At 49.3% G+C, this 8,766-nt stretch overlaps 1 pseudogene; it reads right to left on the reverse strand.

Moving 5' to 3' along the window:
• Window positions 1-299: 299 nt before the first annotated feature.
• On the reverse strand, window positions 300-1,948 carry LOC122155371 (annotated as a pseudogene).
• Window positions 1,949-8,766: the final 6,818 nt, after the last annotated feature.

Consider the following 8,766-nt stretch of genomic DNA (forward strand, 5'->3'; position numbering starts at 1 on the left):
GGACGCAGCCTTTATGTGAGAAATAGGTGCTTGGAGAAAGGGGCGAGCTGAGGAATGCAGCATTCCTCCTCGTGCTGCAGGGGGAAGGAGCAGGGGGAAGGGGAACCCACGCAGACTCAGGCTGCACACGTGCTCCCAGAAGCTCTGCTGAGACAGAAAAGGTGGCTCCAGCCCCCCTTCTGCTCCAGGCAGGCACGTGCTCATGTGTTGGTTCAGGCTGTTACCTTGGAATTCCACCACACAGCATGAACCAGTGACTAAGCAGGTAGGGGTGAGCTCCCACAGGCTGGTGGCTCAAAATACAGCGTACGTCATGACACGTGCTCAGCGCCTGCCACAGCGTAGATTGCTAAGACAATAAGGGCAACTACTGGCAGTCTTTTCTGCGGTTCTGTTGGGCCAGCACTTGATGTTCTTTCTCGAGGCATATCTTCTACTGAGGATCGTATCAGAGAAAAAATTCCCCCTGCAAAACATAGATGTTGTCCTCATATTCCACAGCACTGTGAAACTCCACTGCTACCAGCATTGGGCAGACAGCCGTCCGGCAGTTCTCTCTGCTGTCATAACACTCCACAGACCTGAGCGAGCTTCGCCCATCTCCTCCACAAACACAAACACCACCTATTGCATACAGTTCACCACAGCAATGAACCAATCTGCAGCCTATTCTGGCTTGCAACAAAGAAGCTTTTGGAATCCACCTATTGCCAGAGTGATCGTACATCCAGAAATCACTCTATGCTCTGTGGTCAATGGAGACCTCCGTGCTGCTTGGTCTGTAACCACCCGCAATATCAATATCATTACCAGGAGATACAAGAATTCCAGCCTCCCTCAAGTCATTTGGTGGCTTGCGTAGTTTAAACGTTCTCCCTGTGACCGAATCTAAACAAGGCACTGTTTGCTGCTTTCTTGAGTGTTTGTGGGCAGCATCGAAGCATATGGTCATTTCAGAAGCAGTCGTTCCAAGCCACGGTGTAAAGCCACTGGCACTATGTTGTCCCTTTTGTAGACAGCTTTTGACCATAGCCTGTGCAAACATTGCAAACATGCAAACATTTTATCTAAAAATGTCTCTTCCAGTAGGGGCATACGGATGCATTTGGCACGTATTTCTGGAAGTGCACTCCTCTCGTTTTGTTCATGCTCAAACAACCTTACAATGCTGTCATAAGCATGTTCTTTGTCTGCATTTTAAGTCCTCGCTGTTGAGTATACTTATGAGCTGGCCTCTTCTCAACTGAAGAAATTCTTGCTCTTTGGGGACACTCAGAAACTTGTTACCAATGCAGTCTTGTGATCTGTCTTTGGGTTCCTGATTACTACAGCCATCAGCAAAGATCCACCCCAGTGGAGTTGTGTGGGTCCAAATGACTGATCGTGTATTTAGCACATTGTTCTTGTGTGGAAGGGATCTCAAGGATACTAGCTGCAGTGAACAAACGTGGATGTTGGCCTCTGTCAGCATTACTCTGGAAGTACGTGGGTAGTTCAGCACTACATGCATTGACTCTGCTTCAGCACCGACTGCACGAACTTCTTTCTGGGTGCGCTCTGTGAGGCTGCTATCAGACTTAGATCTGGAGTAAGGACTGATTGCAGCAAGAACCTTTCTGTGACAGGAGAATGTTTTCCCATGATCCACTTCCACTACAGTATCTGTCAGTTGTCCTCCATCAAACGTGGTTTTAAGTTGTTGAAGAATACTGCAAGCATGGAAGGGGTGCATTCCACTGTTGACTGTGTTTGAAGAAGGAATTCCATTCAGTGTTTGGGACAACTTACTTGGCTCTCCTAACGCTGCCATTCTCAGGGCCCCAGCTCTGCCAGCGGCAGGGGCGGCCTGAGAGGGAATGTCCCCTGTTCCACTTCCTCTGCACCACTTCCTCTTTGCTCTTTTCTCAACAGGGAGCTGTTGGAGAGGGTCCAGAGGAGAGCCACAAATATGATGGGGGACTGGAGCACCTCACCTACAAAGATAGGCTGAGAAAGCTGGGCTTGTTCAGCATGGAGAAAAGAAGGCTGCGGGGTGACCTCAGTGCAGCCTTTCAGTACCTAAAGGGAGCCTGCAAACAGGAGGGGAGTCAACTCTCAGAAAGGGAAGAGAACTGCAGGACAAGGGGAAATGGTTTTGAGGGAGGGAAGATTTTGGTTGGATGTCAGGGGAAGTTCTTTACAGAGAGAGTGGTGAGGTGCTGGAACAGCTGCCCAGAGAGGCTGTGGATGCCCCGTCCATCCCTGGAGGTGTTCAAGGCCAAATTGGATTGGGCCCTGGGCAGCCTGGTATTGAATGTGGAGGTTGGTGGCTCTGTGTGTGAGAGGGGGGTTGGAGATTCGTGATCCTTCAGGGACCTTCTGCGATTCCGTGATCTTCTTCAAGGACCAGCAGCAGTTCTGATTCATGTTCACCGGTTCCCAAAAGTTCAGCATTGCACCACAGGTTGTCACGACGTTTCCTCATGGACACAGCATGCTGGAATGATGTTGCTCCTGCTGGCTGTCCTGTGAACTTACAAGCTCAAGGGGTTTAAGGTGAGATACAGGCGGTATTTTGGTCTTGTGTCAACACCTCCGCCTGTATCAGGGCACGTCCTGGTCTTCGATACCACACCATTTGGCCTGATATCTGTGGCTGAATCACTATATCAGGTACCAAAGGGGGGTTCTAATTTGCCACATGGACGTAATTAATGCCCCCTTTGCAGTGAAAACAAGGGTGTCAGCTACTAGCTCTGCTGGCCATGCACTGGTTACTGAAGTGTTTATTGATCCCCCAACCTCTAACACTCTCCCCCAAGGTGCAAGGAGACCACACCATTTGAGACTTGCTTGCACCTCGCAAGGCCATTTTACCTTGTGTCTCCTGGGCTCTAGGTCCTCAGGGGCAGGGTGCACAAGATTATTCATGGTGCCGACTTGTGGCTTGAGCGAGGTGTCCTTGCCTATAATTCGTATGCTAAGTGGGGGGGCCCAAGTTGTCTGCAACATCCTTGAAGCACCGGGTCTGCCATCTCTTGGCCTCTCATTCATGTTTCACAGGGTTTCATAAATCCTCTTGGTCCACCCCTGCTAGGGCTGTGAATCTGCCTTCAGTGCAGCTTTCAGGATCGCTGTACTTACATCTTTCTATCAGACCTGCTCCCGTTGGATTATAGGGCAGGTGAAACCGCCATTCAGTGTTGCTGTCTTCAGCGCACTTCTGCACGGTTGCACTTGTGCACTGTGTACCTTGGTCACTCTCAGTGACCTCAGGAGTCGCACATGATGCCATCAGCCTAGCTAGAGCTTTGATAGTATGGGCTTGGTTTGCCTTTGCTGCAGGATAGGCTTGCATCAATCCACTTGCTGTATCAACACAAGTTAGGGCATATCTGGCCCCCTCAGATCAAGGAAGGGGACCTATGTAATCGATCTGCCATTGCTGTAATGGGTTGTGTCCTCTAGTGAGGTGAGCTGTAGTTTCCAGCACAGGTCTTGGTCTCACTTGTGAGCAAGCCTGGACAACATCTGGTAACTGTATGGACAGTCCCTATACTTCAGCCGCTGCCCATGTGGTTTTCTGTCTTGCGTGTCGTGATTTGCAATGCAGCCAGTGGGCTGTGTCTTCTGCTGATGTACTTCCTAACCATGGGACTCAGGCCAGTGTGTCAGCTTCACCGCTGCCTGGTGACTGAAAGGGTTGATATCCAGAGATGTGGTATGCTCATACAGTCCTACGCCTAACCACGTTCCATGTATCAACCCGCATATCTTTGCCCCAGGTAGCTCAGGCATGTATCCAATCCTGAGTGGCCCACTGTGTTAAACAGAGCCTGAGCCCTTGGTAGACTGCCCAGCTATCCGTGCAGATGTTCAGTGCACTGCTTCCAGGCTCTTATCACCATCCACGCAGCTCGTAGCTCAGCCCGCGGGCTCCTTTGACCTTCCCCCTCTTTGAACCGTATTATTTCAGTCGAGGGATGGTTTGCAACAGCTCATCACCTTCTTGGCTTCTCTCTGCCGGATCCATCTGTGTACCAGGCATCCTCTGGAATAGGATATTTCCCCTCTTTCCAGGACTCTTCTCTGGACAAGTGACCACTGTTTCCTCAGGTGTCTCATTGCGATATGTTACCGGCCCAAATATCTTTTATCTTCCTTCAGGGGAGATGATGGCAGGCGGCTTCTCTGACTAAGGTAGGCGACGTAGCGCGCTGTTCGTGATTGGGCCACCCGGTCTTAGGAATGTGTGTTAGGTCTTTTACCCAGCCCTGAATCGGTGCAGTTGTTTTACCAGCAACCTCTGCAGTCTGAGTTATTGGTTCTACCGCCTGCGGTGCAGAATAGGTAGCCAATAACTGCCTTTCAACCATGCTGTGTCTCTCTTCTGCTCTATGCCAAATCTGTGACCAGAACCCAATTGGGATTCGCACGGAACTCTGATGTTGCCACAGCCCCCAGCCAAACCATTCCTGCATTACATGCACATCTAGTTTGGCTGGGAGTGTTGGATCAATTGTACCCAGTGCCTGGGCCTGTTTAGCAGCTGCTTTTGCTAGCTGAAAGACTTCTTGTTCTGCTCTACTCCAACCCCCTACGTGGCCTTTTTTTGTCACTCAGTATAGAGGTTTTAGCAGTTATGCCAAGTGGGGTGTAAAGGATCGCCAGTATCCTAATGTAATCCTAATGTATCCTAATGTACCCCCAAACTCCTGCAACTGCTTCAGTTTCATGGAACTGGGAACACTTGAATCTTATCTACGATTGTACTGGGAACACTTGAATCTTATCTACGATTGTACTGGGTAACAACTTAGTTTTACCTGACCAGACAACACCCAGGAATTTCACTGATAGCCCTGGTCCTTGTACTTTTTGTGGGTTTATAGCCCATCCTTTTTCCCATAAATAAGTAATTAGTGATGGTACTGTCCTCTCTAATGCCTTGACTGAGTTAGATGTTAGCATCAGATCATCAGTGCGGTGGTACATTTTGACAGTAGATGCTTTGATCCAATGTGCCACCAAATTATGACAAAAAGCAGGTGAATGCACGTATCACTGAGGTAGGACTTGAAAAGTCACCTGCCCTCCAGTGTGAATGCAAACTGGTCTTGACATTCCTTAGCAACTGGAATGCTGAAAAATGCATTTGCTCGATCCAGAATGCAGTGCTGTGTTTCTGTTTCTACTTCATGTATCCGTGAGGGAGGTGATGTTGGGTACGGCCGCTTGGGTTGGCGGTGTGACTTTAATTCTCTGTAGTCTGCTGTCATTCACCACGTACATCTGACTTCCTGACTGGCCATATGGGGGAGTTGTAGGGCTGTGCGCAGGTCTAATGATCCCTACTCTCTCCAGCTCCTGCACAGTCTTGGTAATTTCTTCTTGCCCAGCCGGGAGTCTGTACTGCTTTGTATTTGTGATCTGACACGGTTGTGGCAAACAAACAGGCTCAATTTTCACAGGACCCCTTATAATTGCCTGCACTGCCCGGACACTAAAACATCTTTCCCTTCATCTGAACTTTCCCACAGTCGTCTGGAGAGCCAGGCCCCATAAAATGCCTGTGCCCAGGATGTACTCTGGAGCTGGGGCAACAGGCACTTTATACTCGGGGTGGGAGTCACCCAACCCCCAGTTTCAACCATCTTTGGGTCACAGGAATGGTCTGTGCCCCAAAGCCACCGATCATCACTCTATCCCCATTACATTCAGTTGGATCTCCATAAATAACTGATGTTTCTGCACCTGTGTCAAGCAGCGCCACAACCCTTTGTACGATCTTTAGGGACCAAAAGATTGTGAGCTCAGCATGGGGCCTCTGGTCCCATCTGGAGGCCATAGGGGAACTAACATCCCCTGTCATGCCACAAACTGTGCTGTATCCAGGTCTTTTCCTCAGGAGGCTCAGGCACTGTAGCCCGTATCACCTGTGAAAGCTTTTTCCTTCTATTAGGGACTATAAAGTTCTCTGAATTCCAAGTCCTTATTGGCATTTGTTGAATTATTTGTACTCCCGGACTTGTGGGAGGATTTTGGAGTTCCTGATCATCTCGTGGTTGTTTCCATAATCGAAGTAAAACTTGATTAGGCTGCCGATCGATTTTGACAAAGGCAGCCCCTGCTCCTATGAGGGCTTGTTTTCGGGACACGTGTAAGGAGCCCGGTCCGGGTGCCTGTGGGGCAGCCTTGTGGTCTTAACTGGGAAAACCTTGGCTTCTTCTACCACTCGAACGCCTTGTTCTTAGGCGCTGTTTCCTCCGAATCAGCTGCCAGCTGGGCAGCTTGTTGGATAAGGCCACTGGGGCGTTCAGTTTCAAAACTCAAGTTCCACGGAGGTGGGAAGGAGCCTGTTGTAAAATCGGGTCTCTCGTTGCCACCGTAAATTTTGTCAGGTCTGGGTTCTCAAAAGCTTCCTCATGCGTTGCTTCTGTCATTCCTAATTCATGAATATAGGTTTGAAGGCCCTCCATGGCATAAACCTGCGTGCAATGGGACGTCAGTCCTACTGGGCCAAGCCAGACGCCGTGCTGCCCTCAACCAATCTATCGTGGAGTGGTTCTCATTACTGTATTGAATGGCAGTGTACAACCTCTGTCGAAGGGCAGAATGTAAAGTAGTGGATCCCACTTTGGAAATGTCCAGCCCATTTAGCGTGATACTCTCTGCCCCTAAATCCCGTAATCTCAGAAGCCAGGCTGACGTTCTCTCTGGGCTTCTGTTGGAATTTCTGTACCAAATCCAGTGATTCTGTTGGCATAGAAGAACAGGCTGTTACGTGTAGGTGGGTCCGGGCAGGGGGCCGCTGATCAAGGGGTGCCCCTGCTGGTCTATGCTGTATTTCTGTGTTTGCTTGGTTTTGAGTTATTATAGGACAAATCTCAAAGGAATCCATTGCAGATGGAGCTTCGAGATCCGATTTGGAAGCTTTGTCTTCTGGATTGACCAGGTGCATCAATTCAGGAGCCTCGGTATCATTTGATAAAATGTTATGGACCTGCTTCATTGGGAACTTCAGGTTTGATTTTTTTTAGTTGGAATTCTAATTTTTCAATCTGATCTCCTAATAGTCGATTTTCATTTTCTAAAGTCTTAGTTCTCACTTCAGCCCGATTTAAAGCATTAAATAGTGGCCATGCTACAGTGGAAGGCAGCAAGTCGGCATTCTTTCATAACTAATACTTCCTTATCTAAGCCATGTAAGTAATCCACCATGTGGGATGGGGAAGAAATATTCCCAGAAACCCGCAGGGGACCTCATTATTCAACTGTAGTTATGAGTTCATAGTAAGGTGATGCCAGAAATCCTGGGATCTGTCCAGGAATGGTTTAATCTGAGGGGGTAATAATATTCTCCCCCTTGATCCATTTAAAGGCATTTCAAGGAAAGACATTTTCTTTTAATATTTTAGCCTGCCTGGCTCACGAAGATGTAGAGCAAACAAGGGCAATGACTCAGCCTTTATTGGAGAAATAGTTGCCGTATGAAATAGATCAGAGAAAAATTAACTCAGCCCTCCCAGTAGCAGTTTGGAGAAAGGGGCGAGCTGAGGAATACAGCATTCGTCTGGTGCTGCAGGAAGGAGGGCTGGGGGGAAGGGGAACTCGGGCTGCACAAGCGTTCCCAGAAGTATCGCTGAGACATGATGGTGGCTCTTGCCCCCCTCCACTCCAGGCGGTCACGTGCTCATGTAGTGCTTCAGGCTGTGGCCTTGGAATTGCCCTACACGTGGACATATTTTGCATTAAAACCGCCTGCGCTGTGATAGTCTGGAGGGCTCAGCCTTCATTTTTGGTCTGGAGTCTGCAGGCAAGTCCCTGTTGATAGCAGGGGGTTGGAATTCGACGCCTGGGGAAGCCGAACCACACCAAGGTGCGTGGATGGTCTGCTCTGGCAGCTGCACTGCAGCACTTTTCTGTTCTCTCCTCCTACCCCGCTGCGATTCTGCCCATAGCAGTGGTTGCTGCACTCACTTTGGGAGGGCCTTCGCAGTACAGAGTCCAGCCCACACAGCCACGCTCGGCTCTGAGCCGCCAGCTGCGAACCCGCATCCGTGGGAGGTACCCAGAAAACTTGACGGTATCTCTGCTCAAAACAGATTTCACTGCCATAGCAATGCCATTGCTAATTGCAAAGCAATTGCCATAGCCATGTCGGCTGTCCCGCAGGCAGCAGCGCACACAGAAAGCAGCGTACATCTCTTATGCCTTATTGCCCAATGCTGATCTCTTCCTCCCGTGGTTCCTCATTGGCTGAATGCTTCAGGTTCACAAATCTTCCCGAGGCTCAGCTAAACACATCCGTACCTGATGTATGCTGTCTAAATCCTAGCTATCTAAACATGCATACTGCTCATTGTTTTGCTGCTTCTCCTACAATGCTCTATCGCTCAGCTCTTGTCTGTCCAGCACCAATAAATTACCCCATCCACCTCATCTCCGTGACCATAAAGTGCTGCAGCCATCTGCTGACCGTGCACAGACCATCAGAGACCTCTGGTGAAGTAAAAAGACCCCCCTGAAAACAACTGTTAGTAAAGTATTTATGCCCTTAGTTCTAATGCAGAAGCAACATCCCGTTCCCACGTTACCAGTGTCCCGGAATGCCACGTTGGCAGATGAGGATAAAAGAATGCAGAATATGGAGGTTCTGCCACCATCCCTTTCCTCAGCAAACCATCAGTTTGGGTTTCTTCACTCCCTCCAACCACTGCTTGTCATCATCTCTTAATTACCTCTGAGGCTTCTGCTGTTATTTCAGAGACGCTTGGGAAGCGGGCA

The sequence above is a fragment of the Centrocercus urophasianus genome, unplaced genomic scaffold (genome assembly GCF_019232065.1).
Source record: "Centrocercus urophasianus isolate 14NV4802_14NV808 unplaced genomic scaffold, USGS_Curo_1.0 seq_1109, whole genome shotgun sequence".
Taxonomy (NCBI): Eukaryota; Metazoa; Chordata; class Aves; order Galliformes; family Phasianidae; genus Centrocercus; species Centrocercus urophasianus.